Source organism: Giraffa tippelskirchi, chromosome 1 (genome assembly GCF_054371585.1).
Source record: "Giraffa tippelskirchi isolate mGirTip1 chromosome 1, T2T-mGirTip1v1.2.pri, whole genome shotgun sequence".
Taxonomy (NCBI): domain Eukaryota; kingdom Metazoa; phylum Chordata; class Mammalia; order Artiodactyla; family Giraffidae; genus Giraffa; species Giraffa tippelskirchi.
The window spans coordinates 218,939,848-218,957,512 of record NC_137275.1 but is presented as its reverse complement, the minus strand read 5'-3'; the positions used below and the strand labels follow the sequence as shown (position 1 = coordinate 218,957,512).

Genomic DNA, 17,665 nt, shown 5'->3' with positions numbered 1-17,665 from the left:
CTCATCTAAATAATACCCTCACAAAAACATCTAGAATAATGTTTGATCAACTATCTAGGTACTGTGGCCTAGCCAAGTTGACACACAAAATTAACCATGACCCTATCTATCCAACTATCTGTCCTCTATTTATTACATTAAATGTATGAATGAATGGGGAATTCTGAATCCCTTAAATATAGTATGAGCCCACAATTCTTAAAATTAACACAAAAAAAGAACAGAATTGGGTCATTTGCAGAGACATAGATAAACTTAGACACTGTCATCAAGTGACGTAAGTCAGAAAGAGAAAAACCAATATTATATATTGACACATGTGCAGAATCTAGAAAAGTGATATGGATGATCTTATTTACAAAGCAGAAATAGAGGCACAGATAGAGAACAAATGTATGGATGCCAAGGGGGAAAGAGGGTGCGTAGGATGAATTGGGAGATTGGGATTGACATGTACATACACTACTATGTATAAAATAAATAACTAAGTAGAGTTCCCTGTGTATAGCACAGGGAGCTCTACTCAGTATTCTGTAATAAACTAAATGGGAAAAGAATCTGAAAAATACATGTATATGTATAACTGAATCACTTTGCTGTACACCTGAAACTAACACACTATATAAATCAACTATAATTAAATATGAAATAAACAAAAAATTTAAAAATCCAAATAAATAAATAAATAATGAGAACCTACTGTTTGCAGAGGGAACTCTACAAAAAAACAAATTAACACAGACCTTCATTCTATTTTCATCTTCCATTGTAAATGCCCAGGAAACAGTGACTTCGGTCTCAAAGGCAGTACCAAGCACTCATTGTATTAAAGGAGTCTATACATTGGGCTCCAAAATCACTGCTGATGGTGATTGCAGCCATGAAATTAAAAGAGGCTTACTCCTTGGAAGGAGGGTTATGGCCAACCTAGATAGCATATTTAAAAGTGGAGACATTACTTTGCCAACAAAAGTCCGTCTAGTCAAGGCTATGGTTTTTCCAGTAGTCATGTATGGATGTGAGAGTTCGACGGTGACGTAAGCTGAGCGCCACAGAATTGATGCTTTTGAACTGTGGTGTTGGAGAAGACTCTTGAGAGTCCCTTGGACTGCAAGGAGATCCAGTCAATCCATCCTAAAGGAGATCAATCCTGGGTGTTCATTGGAAGGACTGATGTTGAAGCTGAAACTCCAGTACTTTGGCCACCTGATACAAAGAGTTGACTCATTGGAAAAGACCCTAATGCTGGGTAGGATTGGGGGCAAGAGGAGAAGGGGACGACAGAGGATGAGATGGTTGGATGGCATCACTGACTCGATGGACATGGGTTTGGATAGACTCCAGAGCTGGTGATGGACAGGGAGACCTGGCATGCTGCAATTCATGGGGTCGCAAAGAGTCAGACACGACTGAGTGACTGAACTGAACTGATACATTACCTGTAGCCTGGCGTGCTGAAGTCCATGGGGTCACAAGAGTTGGACACAACTTAGCAACTGAAGAGCAACAGCATCTTACCAGTTCTCTGCCTCCAAAAATGCACATCAGCATCCATTAAAAGAAATGCTTAATCTGGTTTTCTGGAAATGTGGACAAGTAGCAGCTCATGCAATAATGGTGCCAATTATGGGCTCTCAGCTACCAGAAATGGAGACATCAGAGAAACTCTGATTATTCATTCTTCTCACCCCACCTTCATCTAGGGAGAGCAGGCACTAGTGATATAAGGAAGTCAGACCTGTGCCATTACCATGACTGCCAGCTGGAAAGCCTGGATCTATGTCTCCAGCAGACAAGGCCAATCTCCCCCTGTGTTGGCACATTGTCTCCAAAGTACACAAAATACACTCCAAGGAGACTATACCTACATTAAGCTTCCTCTTGGGCCAAGGCTGGGGGAGCAACCCTGGGTTGGCTATTTTTGTTTTGGACTTTGGTCCAGCAGCACACAACTTATCCCTGCTCTCTCTATAGAAGTAAATAGGGCCATGCTTGACTTCCTAGCCAAATCAGTGGGAGTCATTTCAAGTTTTCTGTAAGTCTTGCTAAAAATATATTTTGCATCAGACAAGAGTTATCCCTTAGATGTAGATATCAGGAGTGAAAATGACTAAAAGTCCCTGTTTTTAGCTCACTGGGTTATTGTACTGACACAAGCTAAGATAATAGGGTAGGAACAATATCTACTGAGCATGCTCTACTGTGGTATTCATATTTTTCTTCTACCCAGTTTGACTGTTCAACCCTCTCTGTCTGATAATGACATCTCCTTCCTATAGTAAAATTGTTCCTCAATCTATAAGGTCCTGGCGAGGAAGGAACCTTTTAGCTCCCAATCACCCAGTCACAGGGAGATCTAGGTTGCATCAGGAATAATACTTGATCTCACTGATCAGAGAACATACCAAAGAGGGATGTGTATGTATGTATGAGAGAGAGAGAGAGACACAGAGATGGAGAGAGAGCAGAGAAGAAAAAGGAGGAGGAGGGGAGGTAAGGTGGGGGAGGAGGAGGAAAAGGAGGAGAGGAGGAAGAGGAGATTATTTAAGACTTAGAACCTATAGAATCTACTATAACAACTCAGTTACACTCCCTGGACAGCACAGATTATTATATGTGTGTGTGTTGGAATTATAGATAGTTTATGTTTTCTGTGGCTTTTTAAAATTATTTTTTGAAAAATACAAACAACAGAAAAAAAAAGGCTAAAATATTCCAACAGAAGAAATTCAATGTTGCAATTCAATAAATGGTATTTACAGCATAGTTAAAAATATAAAATAATGATAATGGTAAACAGCACTAGTAGGAGGAAGCCCACAAATATAATGAGGTAAGGAACTCAGACCCCAGAAAGTACATGATGTATGATTCCATCAATGTAAAGTTCAACAACAGACAAAATGAATGTATTGGCACCTATGGTATCAGCAGTGAGGAGGGTGATCAGCCTGGTAGAAGTCCTGGAGGGGAGTAGGAGAATGTAAATGGCAATATTCTGTTTTTCTCCTGGTTACAGATGTGTGTTCCATTTGTGAACATTTATTAATCTGTGATTTGTATACTTTTCTATACATATGTTATACTTCCATGGAATCTAAAAACAATTTATTGTTTTAAGTAAACCTTGCCCTGAATTGCCTACACCAATTGCTCAGGGAAGATAGCTAAGTTATTCCCATAAATGTGCTGTGATATAATACATATCATTTTTTTAAAAAATTCTGAACTAGTCCTTACTGGTTTGAAAATTAATGACTTTTGCACTTGAATTCTTCCATGCTTCCTTTTTTGCAGTCTCTCAGTGGAATGCTTCTGAATCTACCCTTCTCGCAAATTACTGTGATATTAAAGGCATGTTTTTCTGGGTCTTATCCATGATCTGTGTTCTGAAAGGGTCAAGAGGCACCAGCTCTGCTGTCTCTGAATGATAACATAGTCTTGCCTGTTTATGGAAGGAGAGAGCAGTAATTACTGTGCTGCTCCTTTATTTACAGAAAACAAACTGAAATTCACCTATGCAAAACATTCCCAGATGTAATATGTATATGTAACTAGTAAAGCAACATATTGTTGTTGTAGCAACCAGCACCACTTTCCTCTTTAGGAGTAAATTTTCTTTTATCAGGGAAAAGTCCCTTAATATGTGACTGATAGAAATTGAAGTACCAAGGGCCTTGACGTTGGCTGATTCTAGGAGTTCAGAGAAAAAAAGGCGAAGTAGCCCATGAAAAGAATGGAAGAACAGTGGGTTTGGGGTTCTTTAGAGAAAGGGAAGAGAAAGAGCAAAAGCTCAGAAAAGATGAGAGAAAGTCTTTGGTGGTATGAAAGAATATTTTATTTTATTTTATTGGAAGAATATTTTAATAATGAAGATACCCTATATTTCATTTCACTATTTCAATTTCATCTCATATGAACCCTAATTTTAAACTCTACTGGGTCAATAGCGACTTGTGTAAATATGGTTTTACGGAACCTGAAGACAGGGCTGAATTTCTCATGTTACCAGAGAATCAGAGACCAGAAAAATAAGGAGCTCAGGAGGCAGAGGAGATCCTAAGAAATGAGCTGGGTGTCTATTGAATATTTGGTTAGGCCTTTGACTTCCGTGGAAACATGCAAATCATGGAATCAGAAAGGGAGGAAGATGGGGGTTCAGGCAGGAAATCAAGTGACAAATGAATTACATAAATATGCATGCCTGCTTGTGAAGTCACCAGTCGTGTGCGACTATAGCCTGCCAGGCTCCTCTGTCCATGGGATTCTCCAGGCAAGAATACTGGAATGGGTTACCATGCCCTCCACCAGGGGATTTTCCTGACCCAGGGATCGAACCCACGTCTCTTATATCTCCTGCATTGGAAGGTGGATTCTTAACTAGTGCCACTTGGGAAGCCCCACATAAATGAGAAAGTGAGTTATCTAGAAATTATGCTTCTCACCACACTGTGGGTAGAGTTTTGGGGTCGCAAAGAATCAGACATGACTGAGCGATGATCTCTTTCACTTTCACTTACTACTGTAAATTAAATATACAAACAGCCCCTAGGTGGATCAGTGGTAAAGAATCCACCTGCTAATGCAGGAGACACAGGTTTGACCCCTTGGTCAAGAAGATCCCCTGGAGAAGGAAATGGCAACCCACTCCGGTATTCTTGCCTGGGAAATCCCGTGGAGAGAGGAGCCTTGCAGACTACAGTCCATGGGGTGGCAAAAGAGTTAGACATGACTTAGCAACTGAACGACAGCAAGGGTCCACAACACTTCTGTAGAAGGGAGAGTTTTGCTTCCTTTCACAAAAGTAAATGACTCATCACAGATTGGAGAATTTACAATTCTCAAAAAAAATGGTGCTGGGGATACAACGATGAACAAATCAAACGTGGCCCTGGCTTATATTCTAACAGAAGCGACAGAAATGAAGATATTACCACGTAAGTGTCATGTTCTATTAGGGAATCAAAATCCTATGAAAGTCTGTAATAAGAAGCGAAAACTTCATCTGGGGGAAAAAAAAATCACATCTTGAGGAAGAAATCAAGAAGGCAGACAGTGTGTATCAAGTTGCCTTAAAGACCAAAAAGAACTGTTAGGAAAAGGTAGAGGTAGTCATTGATATAAATCTAAGTGTCATTGATGTAAAATCTAATCTGGTTCCTCCTAATCCATCTTGAGTAACTATTCAATAACTTAATAGTCAATCACATTCCTTAGTAGACCTGTCTTCAAGGGTGTGTAGTGTTATACTTGACAAGTTAAAAATTGCTCTAAAGTTTTATGAATAATTCTTTTGAAAAGTTAACGTCATTGGCTTTTTCTTTCTAGAAACAAAATGTTACTTTAAAAAATGGTAAAGAGTTTCTGCCTGATTTAATATGAAGGTCAAAGAAATAAAATACCCTTATCCTACATCTTAAGCATCAAATCTTCTGATAAACAGATAAAGTAAATAAGATCTTTAACATCAATAAGTCTATGTGTTTAAACAGCTAAAAATATAACACTACAAAGAGATTTTTCCCATTAGAATGGCAATATTTAACAATATAAAAAAATAAAAAAAATCATGGCAAGATAATGTTGAAAGAGGAACACTTGCAGAGAATTTAAATCAGCACTCTTTTTAAGAGGAAGAATCTATTAAAAAAAACTTGCATCAATCCTTTTATCCAACAATTTTATTTTTGGGATGCTACACAGATTTATTTTCACAATCATATACAGATATTCTTTTTTATTGTAGCATTTTTGAAATTATTAAGAAGTGGAAAGACTTAAGAGTGGAGAAAAGGTTACATTACATTAATCCTCAAGGATTCTTCCTGTGAGAGCAGTGCAGGCTTCACAGAGAATAGAACATTTCTAAGATCTAAGATTAACTGAAAAGAGCTTGAATGCCAGTACTATGCATAGTCTACGCACCTATCTTTCTATTTTTCTGTTTTCTGGTTCTCTTCATATCCAAAGAATCTCTAAATTATGTGACTCCAAATTACATCCTGTGCATTCTGTGTCTATGTGTGTGAGTCTGGATCTGTGTCCTTTTTTTCACACATACAAAAAAGCTCAGAAGGACATGTATTCAAGGTTGCAGAAATGAGATGATATTTACACTTTTTCACCTATGTATTTTGATAGAATTAAAATTTTTTGAATGAGAATGTATTCGTGGTTTATCATTTAATTAAAATGAAATACAAAGAAAAAAATGTGACCATGTTTCCTCTGGTTGTCTTTCTTCATCTGCCTCTTGTTATAACAGCACTGCCCTGTTACTGAGCGGTCCTCTCTGTCTAGAGAGCAGAGGTTGTTTTTTATCCTATGCCTAGCACCTAATAAGGGCTCAGTGAATCCTTGGGGACTGGAGCAGTGACTTCTCAGCATAGGCTACATATTTCAAAAATATAAGAACATCCAGAAACAACTTAAATGCCTATCAATTAAGAACTAGTATAAAACAAAGCATAGTTTATCCAAATATCCAAAGAGAGAATAACATGCACCTGTTAAAAGCCGTTTTATAAGAATAGTGAATAATCTGGTAAGGTGTTCCAAATAGATTAAGTAAGAAGTGGAAGTTCTGAGATAGAGCACACAGCTAGAAGTCAGGGTGACCCCTGAAAGAATCTCCCCTTTCCCCCATTCCATCATTTCCCCATGGACCTTCTCCCCTTGGAGAATGCCAGCTGGTGCACTTTTAGCCTTTGCTGGAGGAAAAGTCTTTGTCTGTCTTCTGAATGTAATAAAGGGTCTGACTCCACTTTTTGATGTTTGCTCATGGTGGGTGCTTTTCCCTTCCACATCTGAGAAGACTGATGAGAAAGCCTGGCACTCCTTCTTTTGGGGCCCGTGGAGGATTCAAACCATGCAAGCCCTGTCCACACAGGGGAGCCCTCACTCCAGCCCACCCTGTGGCCACGTTAACAACCCAAGCCAGTCCCCTTTTTCTGCACCCTGAAGTTCATTTCCAGATCAGCCTGGGATCATGTTCTATTCTCCCCAGAAAACTTAATTCTGTGAGTAGAAAAACCTGTTCATGCCTTCTTGGTGGGCATGGGACCATCAGTCTCTACATCGAAACCAGATTTTGGGTGGAGGTCTACACTGTCTCTGCAGAATGGCTGCAATGCCAACCCTGGTGTCCATCTAAACCCTGAACTGTGAGTCTGGGGTCTGGGTTTTGCAAGCCACATCTCCCCTTAGCCACTTCTCCTCCCATTAGGCTCTAGAAACAGCCTTGGTCTGGGAGGGGAAGGCACTTATTCCTTCTGGATGACTTACTTTTCTCATTAGCTTAGCTCTAGCAATGACCCCTCACCCGAGTAATGATAAGGATCTAGCTTCTGTATTTCCCCCACACACACACTCAGAGCCAGTTTCATCCTGCACTCTGAGAAAGACTGGCTCCAGCCAGCTCTGCTCTTCTTGAGATCTAAGTCATAGATCTTTAAGTTCCTTCTCCAAGCTCCTGATATCCCAGTACCTGCTGGCCAGAGCCCACAGGATGGGATAAGCTCAGCCTTTTCTCTTTGTGTCTCTCACTCTGGTACCTGTTTCCTACAGTTACTTTTTTATTTCCTTATTTATTTAGTTAGTTTTACTTTTTACTTCTCCAATTCCCTGTATTAAATCTCTCTGTTAAAATGACTATTATGTTCTCTGTTTTCCTAATTAAAGAAAAGAATATTTATTTGTGTTGCAACTTAGGGTCTTAATTGCAGCTCACAGTATCTTCCTTGAGTCTCGTGGGATCTTTCATTGGGGCAACAGACTCTCCAGTTGTGGTGTGGAGGTTCAGTAGTTGCAGCGCTCAGGCTTAATTGCTCTGTGGCATATGGGATCTTAGTTCCTTGACCAGGAGTTGAACTCACATCCCTTGCACTGCAAGGTGGATTCTGAACCACTAGCCCACCAGGGAAGTCCTTGTCTGCTTTCCTGATTTGATCCTTCCTGATACAAATTGGAATCTACACCTGTGGGGGACATGGTTTTGTACTAAACTTTAGAAATAAGCAGTCATCTTTCTCTGGAATATTATTTCTCTGTTTATATTTGGAAGAAGATCTTGGGTTCCTCTTTGGTTTACCTGCTTTTAATCTAAAAATACCTAGAGATGAACTGAGGGTCAGCCTCCTATAGATGAGCCCAAGGTACCACTATTCACCCTTTTCCTCAGCTGTCCATTCTTTGTGAGGCAGATACCATTTTCCGTGCAGCTAACAGTGTGAGTATAGTTGATATAATTTTGCCCACAGTAGCCTTGAAGGCACATGTCCCATGGGCAGGCTACTTTAGACCTAAGATCCATTCTCCAATCCTGCCTTACAAAGGAGCCATACATATTAACCACTGTTAAGTCTCTATTATTGTTACTATCTCCACATTTACTTCTTGAGCTTCTTCCTAATCTTCATTATAACCTGGAAAGGAAGAACATTAAATGAGTGGTAACCTTAACTTCCAAAGGAGAAATGCATAGTAAAAATAAGAGAGAGACTAGAATAGAATTCCCCAAACTACATGGAATGACTGTCATCCCTGGGTGATGTTTATAGCTCTTTTTTCTCTTTTATACTTCTCCGCATTTCATTTATAGTGAATGTGCAGTATATTTCTGCTAAAGGAAAATTATAATAAAATTCAAAAATGAGGATAAACTAAATCTAGACAGAAATTATACAAAAAAATGAACTTTCAAAAGCATGAAATTTGTAACCAAGTGATGTTGCCTCAACCAGGTTCCCAGTTTCTTGTATATCCTTCTGGCCATGAGGAGATGTGTTGGTCCAAAGGGTACAAGGAGAAATTAACCAAAGCAAAGGATGTGAAGGGCTCTTTTAAGAAGCATAAGGAAAGGAAAATGATCAGGTAGGAGATGGAAGGAGATGTGAGCTGGAGAAATGAGAGGTGAAGAGGAGGAAAGAAAAAGCCCAGAGTCGGCATACGGAGACACTCAATTCACCACCATCTACGGAGATTTCCTCTGAAAAGAGGGTTGGCTCCTGGCCCCAGCTAGCAGCGTCTCCAATCTAGCTCCCATGTCAGATATCTGTCAGCACTCTGCAAGGACCATTGGAAATCAAGGCCATTCACAGTTTGTCTTGGACCTCTTCAAGTCCTCCCACCCCTACCAGCTACTGAAAAGGGAAGGGGAAAAAGTTATAAAGTTTCTCTAGCCACGGTGAGAATAGCCAAAAAGGAAAAGAGAAAAAGGTGGCATTAGCAAAGGAGGTATGTTCCCAGGACTCCTCATTGTCAAAGTCTCCATTTATTCATTCCCCCAACTATTTGTTGAGCATAACTGTGTGCCAAGTGTTGCAGTGAGCGCTGGAGACCATTATTAATGCCAGCCTGAGCCAGGTGTTCTTTATCTCGCTACATGTTCTTCCCCCAAACAAACCACAGTGCCTGGACCTCAACCCGCTTCCAAGCCTTCTTCAGATGTTTCCTTTTCCCTGAGAGCGGAAGGTAGATTATACCGAACACGTGCCTAGACGTCTCAGGAGGGGAAACAAGACAGGGAGTTGCGTCTCCAATTTCTTACCTCCAGAAGGACACAGATCTGAGCAGCAATGCTTTCACCTGCTTTTGAGCTGACTCTGAAACTTTCTCCAACCTCAAAGTTGAATATGTGAACTAGGTGTCATTCTTCAAAAGTACATCCGTAAACACCTGTTTTTCACATGTTAACACCTTTGTCCATGCTGTTTTCCTCTGGATTTTCCTTTATCTTTTTTCCCATTTGCTGGCAAACTCCTGGTCAATTTGTGTTTACTTTTCCTATAAAATATTTTATAGGAAATATATATATTAATATATATATATATAGTTAGTTGCTCAAGCTCAGTCATATCTGACTCTCTGTGACCTCATGGACTGTAGTCCGCCAGGCTCCTCTGTCCATGGAATTCTCCAGGCAAAAATATTGGAGTGGGTAAGCCATTTCCTTCTCTAGAGGATCTTCTTGACCCAGGGATCGAACCTTGGTCTCCTGTGTTGCAAACAGATAATTTACCATTTGCGCCACTATATAAATATATCTAATGCATGTAGATAGATGGTAGATAGATGGATCAATCAATCAAAGAAAATAAAGACCATGTATACTCCAACCAGCCTCAGAAACAGAACATTACAGAATCTTTGAAGCTGCCTATGTATCCCTTCCTACATGTATTTCATTATTTGTCCCTCTCCCAACCTCCAGAAGTGACCACTGTTCTAAATTTTGTGCTTTTTTGCACAGATTTTCCCACCAGTGTATCTCTCTGTTTAGGCCGGGGGGAAGGCAGGAGAGGAAGGAGAGGGTAAGAGAGTAACATGGAAACATACATTACCATATCCCTCTGTTTATTGTCTATGTTTTATACCATTACAAGGGTGGAATCATACTACATGTATTTTCCTCATGAATTACTGTTTTCAATTAATCTTGCATCTTGAAATTAGATTTACATTGATTTTTTGCACTGTTGTTCATTTTCTTTCTGCTCTTTGGTATTCTAGTGTAATGACTGTGCTACAATGCATCCATTCTACTGATTATGGGTTTGATATTTTACAAGTATTTTGCTAGTAAAATCAATATTGCTGGAATCACACTTATTGAATGTGTCCTGGCATACATGTACAAGTTTCTCTAGGAAATATTCCTAGGACTATAATTGTTGAATTCAGGATTTTTGAAATTTAGTAAGTAACGCCAATTTATTTTCAATGTGTTGGATTAATTTACATTCCATCAGACAGATATGAGAGTTACTGTTTCTCTATACCCTTAACAGCAATCAGTATTGTTAGACTTTCTTTTTTTCACTAATCTCAAGTGTACTAAATTGTTCTCTTATGCCATTTTGGGAGCATCTCCTTTATAACTAATAAGAATGAACATTTTTTCAAAAAATATACTTTACGTTTCTGTTTTCATGGTGTCTGTCCACATCTTTATTCACTTTTATATGTGCTTTCATTTTCTATACTTTATATATTCCAGATACTAACACTTTTTATTGTTGTTAAATTTCATGGATAAGTTTTCCAACTTGCGGCTTTTTTTCACTCTCTTTATGATGATTTCTAGTAAACAGAGATTTTTAATTTTAAATGTAATTAGCTTTATCAATCTTTCCATTTTTGATTTGCATTTATGTATAATTTTATACTTTAAGATCATATATATATTACTCTTTTCTAGTACTTTAACATTTTAATTGATTTTCATGTGTAGTATAAATGAATATGTTATTTTATCAATGGCCAAGCCCATTTATTATAATAATTATCCATATTTTCCCCCATTGTTCTGTAATGTTGTTTTTGTCATAAACTGTTTATATAAATGCCTGACCTATTGCTTAGTTTTCTGTTATTTCCATTAGTTTATGTGTCTATACCTGCAGCAATCTAAAGTGATTTAGTATATGGTTTCCAACAAGTCTTAACCATATATCCGGGCAAGTTTCTCTCTCATTTGTCTTCTTCAGGAATGTCTTAGCTTCTGTTAGCCTTTTAACATAAAGTTTAGAATTAGTTTGTCAGTTCCACAAAAAAGAGAGACAATCATGCAGAGATGTTGACTGGTATTCCATTAAATTTATCTAGTCAATTTGAGGAGAATTAATATCTTTATTGGGGCTTCCCTAGTGGCTTAGAATCTGCCTGCAATGTGGGAGACCCAAGCTCAATCCCTAGGTCAGGAAGATCCCTTGGAAAAGAGAAAGGCCATCCACTCCAATATTCTTGCCTAGAGAATTCCACGGGCAAAGGAAGGCTACAGTCCATGGGGTTGCAAAGAGTCAGTATTTCTACCTGTGAATATGTCATATTGATCAACTTATTTAGGACTTTTAAATAGCTTTTAGTACAGGTTCTTTTTAAAAAAATTTTATACACAAAATATGCAGCATGTCATTTGATAGATTACTTCTAGGCAACTTGTCTGTTTGTTATTAGAAAATATTTTTAATTGAATTATCTAACTGTTCTTGAGAGAAGAAAACATTTGAATATCATTATTAATTTTATCTTAAGCAAATGTCTTACTTTCTTATTAATTTTAAGCATATTTGTCTATTTCTGATTCATGTATAGAATATATGATGAGCATTTTTATTTCTTGTTTACTAGTTTAATTGATTAATTAGTTAATTAATATTGCCTTTCTGCAATGACTAGGCTCACTAGTATATCATTGAATCCTGTCTGGTTCTTGGTTTCATGGATAAAGTTATATTTTAATGTTGTACCATTAAGCATGAAGGTAGCTATATAATTTGTGTAGATTTTTGCATCATTACTTAGGGGCTTCCCTGTGGCTCAGACAGTAAAGAATCTCCCTGCAATGCAAGAGAACTGGGTTCAGTCCCTGGATGGGGAAGATCCCCTGGAGAAGGCAATGGCTAGCCACTCCAGTATTTTTGCCTGGAGAATTCCATGGACAGAGGATCCTGGCTGGCTACAGTTCATGGGGTTGCAGAGTCAGACATGACTGAGCAACAAACACTTTACTTTTACTTTTACACACATGAAAAGGGGTTGAATTTCCAAAATATGTAAAGAACTCAGAAATTCAATAGCAAAATAATAATAATACAATTGAAAAGCATGTAAAAGCCTAGAATAGATGTTTTTTTCTAAAGAAGACATACAAATGGCCAACAAGTACGTGAAAAGGTACTCAATATCACTAATTGTCAGGGGCGTGAAAGTCAAAACCACAATGAGAAATCACCAAAAGCCTGTTGCTGCAGCTGCTGCTGCTAAGTCACTTCAGTCATGTCCAACTCTGTGTGACCCCATAGACGGCAGCCCACCAGGCTCCCCCGTCCCTGGGATTCTCCAGGCAAGAACACTGGAGTGGGTTGCCATTTCCTCCTCCAGTGCATGAAAGTGAAAAGTGAAAGTGAAGTCGCTCAGTTGTGTCCAACTCTTCGCGACCCCATGGACTGCAGCCTACCAGGCTCCTCCGTCCATAGGATTTTCCAGGCAAGAGTACTGGAGTGGGGTGCCATTGCCTTCTCCCAAAAGCCTGTTAAGACAGCTTTTATCAAGAAAACAAAAGATAAATGTTGGCAAGGATGTGGTGAAAAGGGAACCCTTGTGCACTCTGGATGAGAATGTGAAATTGATACTGTCATTATAGAAAAAATTACGGACAGTTTTCAAAAAATTAAAAATAGAACTACTACATGATCCAGCAATCCCACTTCTGAATATACTTCTGAAGGAAATAAAATCAGTTTCTGAGAGAAATACATGTACTCCCAAGTTCATTGCACATTATCTGCAATAGCCAAGATGTGGAAAGAATCTAAGTGTCTGTCAGTGAATGAATGGATAAAGGAAAAAATGATATAGCTTTCATATATAATATATAATGTATTACATTATAATAATATTATATATAATGGAATATTACTCAGTCATGAGAAAGGAAGAAGTCCTGTCATATATGATATAGATGAAACTGGAGGACATTATGCTAAGTGAAATAAACCAGAGAGAGAAAGACAAATACTCTATGATCTCACTTATTTGTGTAATCTGATTTAAAAAAAAAAAAGCCAAACTCATAGAAACATAAAGGAGAATGCCAGAGGGTGAAGGGTGATAGTGGGGAAAATGAGAAGATATTGATTGCAGGGTAAAAATTTGCAGGTATAAAATGAATTAAGTTCTGGGAATCTAATGTACAGCGTGGTGACTACAGTTAATAAAATATACTATATAATTGAAATTAGTTAAAAAACTAGATCTAAGCATCTCACCACAGCAAACAAAAGGTTAACTATTTGAGGTGATAGACATGTTAATTAACTGGATTGCTATAATCATTTCATAACATATATGTATATCAAGTTTTTACACTTTAAATATGTACAATTTTGTTAATTATACTTCAATAAATCTGAAAGGAGCAATAGGAAAAAGAAGTATTACTTCTTATTGCTTCTTGAAAATTGACATTTTTATTCACTAATAGAGGTTAACTTGTACTGAAGATTTTTCTGCTTTTATTGAGGCTTATTTTTATCCTTTAATATCAGTATGATAAAGCATCTTTATAGATTTTATGTTGAATCAATTTTTTTGTCTGAATTAGTGTGTTGTGTGTGTGTGTGTGTGTGTGTGTGTGTGTGTGTGTGTGTGTGTGTGTGTGTGCTCGGTCATGTCCAGCTCTTTGAGACCCCATGGACTGTAGCCTGCCAGGTTCCTCTGTCCATGGGATTTTCTAGGCAAGAGTAATGGAGTGGGTTGCTATGCCCTCCTCCAGGTGACCTTTACCACCCAGGGATCAAACCCACATCTCTTGCATCTCCTGCCTTGGCAAGTAGATTCTTTACCGCTGTGCCAACTGGGAAGCCCCCCGAATAAGAGTGATAATGGATTAATGCTGGGCTTAGAATATGACTTCTTCACAATGGTCATCAAACTGTATGGTTGAATGTTTACTTTTTTTTTTTAAGTGTATTGATTTATTCCCCCCAAACATCTTGTATATCACTAGTATCACACATACCTCACATTATGAAATACTGGGCTGGATGATTTCCCAACTCAGTTTTTTTCCCTTGCTACGAGACATGTAGTATCTTAGTTCCCTGACCAGGGATCAAACTTGCATTCTTTGCATTGGAAGCGTGGAGTCTTAACTGCTGGAATGCCAGGGACGTGCCTTCCAACCCAGTCTTGAATTCAAGAGTCCAGTGAATGGTACAGATGAATGTTGAGTTCAAGAAGAGGGCTTTCTGGAGGTAGTGGGAATTCTTAGCTAAATCAAATCCTGGGAATAGTAAAGAAATGAACTCTATATTCTCTGAGACTGTCTAGCTGAATTCTGGCCAATGAACTGACATAGTATTAGCAAAATAAATATTTATGAGATACTTAAGTTGGCCAGGAGACTTACATCCCTGAACTTTACTCTAGATTTTATGGATCATTGGATACAACCAAATAATCAATCTACATTCATAGTTAGTTGGCATCTGACAAGAAATGCAACATGAAACTTCTTGTGTGTCTGCTGTTACTATCTCACCAATATCAAGGTTGCTCATGAGAACGTAGTCAGGATTTTATGGTAGAGTCATCAGGAGTGAGGCCTTCCTCCAAATAGTGTAGTAGCTACACAGGACAGTAAAGTGTATCCTAAACAGCTTCAGTTTTTGCTTACCCAGTAGACCCAATACTCAGAAATCCAGTGAGCCACTCTTCACCTGGCACTGTACCGTCCCTTGTGGGTGGGAAGCAGTTTGCACGGCTGTCTTTTCCCAGGAGAAGAAGACAGCTTGCTTCTTTCTGTTCCTGTTTATTTTGCAGCAACTGAAGTCTTTCCAAACAGCAGTTAATGAACATTTCAGAGACACCACCCCAGACTGTCTTGGAAAAGCCGTAAAATCCAAATCCGACCGCCACTTGAGTTAAGACTTCAAGCATGTAAGTAGCAAGCATGTCACAGTTTTTGAGGGGTGCCCATCGGATCCATGATGACCCAGCCAGCATCTCTCTGTGTTGCACAGTAGGAGACATAGAATGGAAGACCTGGTCTTCTTGCAGTCTTGCCCATAAGGTGCAGTGATTTTTTTTCTTTTTTAAGTGCTTACCTGTTAATTCAAAAATGTGTCTGACTCTTGAAAATCTGCTTTATAAGCCAAGAAAAAGATGACTTAGTTATCAGTTGTTCACTTTTTACAAATAACCCCATGTCTCTAGTTTAAAATATTTTAATTCTAGTTCCTGATTTGCCATTAATTTACCACTAATTTGCCATATATTTCTTAGGTTAGTTATTGATTTGTCTGTCTCAGTATACCTATGACAACAAGGAATTAAAATAGTGCAAACCACGACCACAAAACAAAAATGGGATTAAGTAATCATTAAGTTAGTAATCTTTAGGTTGCAATCCTAAAGTAATCTTTAGGATTACTAAAGATGTGTAGTTCTTGATCGGGACTGTCATCCAACAAGTCTTTTTTTTTTTAATTGAAGTTCAGTTGATTTATAATGTTGTGTTAATTTCTGCTGTACAGCAGAGTGACTCAGTTATGTATATGTATATTCTTTTCATATTTTTCCATTATGGTTTATCTCAGCATATTGAATATAGTTCCCTGGGCTATACAGTAGGATCTTGTTGTTTATACATCCTATATATGCTAGCTTGCATCTGCTAATCTCAAACTCCCTTTCCTTCCTTCCCCACCCACCCTCCACCTTGGCAACCACAAGTCTCAACAAGTCTTTTATCAGCTACTACTATCTACGAGTCTACTTCCAGGGGCAAGTCTTCTGTGGGGACTAATTCTCAAAAACAGTCTCTGATTCATGCCCAAGACACAGGGGGAGCTGCCTGATGTGAATACACATCTTGGGAAATTAGCGAGCAAAGGAAAAATAGGAAGTTGAGATATTGCCCAAGTCAGCCATTAATGTACCTCCAAAGCGTATACATGAAAGTAACTATCAAATTTTGAAAATTCAGATGTTCTTCTGTCAAATAGAGCAAGGGCAGTGTGAACAGCTAAACAGAGTAAACCAGATGGCGGGGGTGGAGAAAGACTAACAAACTTGGGAGTTTCAGAGGAGCAAAAATCATGGCTTAAGCTTTAGATGGCTGAATGCTAATCTTTGACTCTACCTTTTACTGGCTTTGTGACACCAGACGGGTTGCCTGACCAGGGCCACCTTCATGGACACGTGCCCTGTGTAATCACAACAGACCCCGCACTTAGAAACATCCTGTCCTTGGTTGAATGTCCTCCATTCTGCCACCTTGAAATTCCCAATAATTTTTTGAACAAGGAGCCATACACTTTCACTTTTCACTGGGTCCTGTAATGATTTAGCCAGTCCTGAGCTTAATCTTTTCAAAATATAGCTTTTCCGTCTCTTTTTTAAAAATTAATTTATTAATTGGAGGCTAATTACTTTATAATATTGTAGTGGTTTTTGCCATACATTGACATGAATCAGCCATGGGTGTACATGTGTTCCCCATCCTGAACCCCTCTCCCACCTCCCTCCCCATCCCATCCCTCAGGGTCATCCCAGTGCACCAGCCCTGAGCACCCTGTCTCAAGCATCATACCTGGACTGGCGATCTATTTCATGTATGATGATATACATGCTTCAACGCCATTCTCTCAAATCACCCCACCCTCACCTTCTCCCACAGAGTCCAAAAGACTGTTCTTTACTAAGCTGGTTGGGAACTTTCATAAATATGTCACTTAATCCTTAAGAGAATCCTGGAAAAAAAAAAAAAAGCTGTAGCTTTTCCATCTCTAAATGAGAATATTTGTTGTTCAGGATTCTCTTATGGATTAAGCAATGCATTTATGAAAGTTCCCAACCAGCTCAGCACATGATGTGTTTGCTAAATACATGGTAAGTCTTGTTCTCTACTTTGATCCATTTTGAGACCTACGTCTAACTCTTCTTCTTTAAAAGGAGACATAAGACTAAGGGTTTCTTATTTCCTCCTCACTTTATTTTCACAGACTGGGGCAATCCATATGTGGAAATGTAAAACCATCATGAATAAAAGTTGTTTTGGGCCAGCTCAGAAATATTAAATTCAATTAAGCTTCTCATGTGTTTTTGACTGAGTCTGCGGCCTCACATGGACTGGTAGCTCTGATAAAGCTTCTGAGAATTT

General features: G+C 38.6%; 1 long non-coding RNA gene across 12 annotated transcripts in view; it reads left to right on the top strand.

Moving 5' to 3' along the window:
- Positions 1 to 17,665, top strand: part of LOC145540675 (uncharacterized) — a 217,778-nt gene that overhangs the window by 84,178 nt on the left and 115,935 nt on the right. For 10 of the 12 annotated variants that reach the window (XR_014078494.1, XR_014078492.1, XR_014078499.1 and 7 more), the window contains one exon: positions 15,325 to 15,441. The exons of the other annotated variants lie outside the window; for them this stretch is intronic. This is a non-coding gene — a long non-coding RNA (uncharacterized LOC145540675). The remainder of the gene's footprint in view (positions 1 to 15,324; positions 15,442 to 17,665) is intronic. 12 annotated transcript variants of the gene reach the window in all.